Source organism: Montipora foliosa, chromosome 6 (assembly GCF_036669935.1).
Source record: "Montipora foliosa isolate CH-2021 chromosome 6, ASM3666993v2, whole genome shotgun sequence".
NCBI lineage: Eukaryota > Metazoa > Cnidaria > Anthozoa > Scleractinia > Acroporidae > Montipora > Montipora foliosa.
The window spans coordinates 17,023,275-17,024,967 of record NC_090874.1 but is presented as its reverse complement, the minus strand read 5'-3'; positions in this window follow the sequence as shown (position 1 = coordinate 17,024,967).

Here is a 1,693-nt window from a genome sequence, read left to right as displayed (position 1 = left end):
TGGGATCTGTGTTTGTTTCGTAGGTTGGTCAAACATTTCATGTGATATTTATCTTCAATAGCAATCAGGTCTCCCCCAGATATTTTTGCCAACAGTTCGAAGTCTTGCCGCGGCAGATCTGTGACAATTCGGCGAAGATTTCTGTCCGCTTCAATTGTGGAGAAGCCATGAAGTAAACCAAGTTTGTTTCCTTCACCACAAAATAAACACCAATTTTCATCCACCACTTTACCACTTTATTGGATATAAGATGTGGGTTTTCATGGCCATCGGATGGTGGGCTTTTTTTCTTTTGAACTTTTTTCAGCTTGGATGAGCTAAATTATAAGTGGCAGGACTGATGCCATTTCGCGTTATTCTTTATAAGATCATCAGTTGTTGTGGTATCGGTATTAAACTTCAGTTCCACTGGTAGAAAATTTAGGTCCTTAAAGTAGTTTACGTTGGTAAGAAAGTTACTGTGAACATTGCTGTCGAATGAGTGGGATTTCATGGGACATCTTAAAGCTTCACGAGTAGTGCATTGGCAAATAATACAATGATTCGAATCTGAAAGCAAATTTGCCAAAAAATCTTATAATCTATGGAAAAATAGCCTTCAAGGCCGCTGAATATAAGCATCGTTAGCTTACAAAGACATTAAGATACTTAAGATAATTAAAAGTTGCAAGGAAAACACGGTAATTTAGTGACCCATAGAGGCCGCCATCTTGGGTGACCGAGTGGAGGCTAAGTACTAGTCAAAACGAAAACTTCGGAAACTGGACCTAAATGAACTGTTCTCTGCCTTATTTTCGCTGATAGTGATAACGGAGAGCCTTTAAGTGTTTTTCAAAGCAGGTGGATAAATTTTCTGGACAATTTAGGCTAAATTTCTCGCAGTAACAGTATTAACCACAGGCCACCCACCAAAGTGGTTTTCGTACAAATTTAATACTTCTATAAATACAAACCCAGAAGAGATCAAGCAGGGCACCGGTCAAAGTTTTAACCTGTATGCCCTAGCCTATGTTCACACAAAGTTTGGTGCTTTTGTCCGCTCTGTATATATCTGACCACTAAGCCACCTGACTATTGGTGGTAGACAGAAAAGTAAACCTCTTGCAAGAACACTTTTCTCTGTTTCCGTTAACACACGATGCGAATAATCGAAAATGATTGAGTCATTGTCCAAGTTTGAGAGCTGTGGTATTCCTTTCTTCCGTTTTAAAACATTGAAATAGTCCCACCTGGTGTAAAGACCGGTGAATGTCTTCTTTCGATAGATTGATGTTGAGAAGGAGCTGTCACGATTGCGTTTCATAAGGATATCAAGGAATGGAATTTCATCGTTTTGTTCAAACTCAATTGTGAATTTAATGTTGTTGTGTCTCCCATTTAGGTAACGTCAGAAACTCAAAGCATCATTTTTGTTCTTGAAAAGAGTAAAGGTATCGTCCACGTACCGGAACCAAATAGTAGGCTGATTGGTGTTCTTCATCACCCATTTTTCTTCAAAATCACACATGAAAATGTTCGCCAAAACAGGACCAAGTGGAGAGCCCATTGCGACGACATCAATCTGGTCATAGTACTGACCAACAAAAACAAAATGACTCTTCTTTGTTGCAAACAAGAGTAAATTCTTTAGGACCAATTGGGGTAATCTAGGTGGATTTGCGAGGGCATACAGCTTATCAAGGCAAATTTCAAT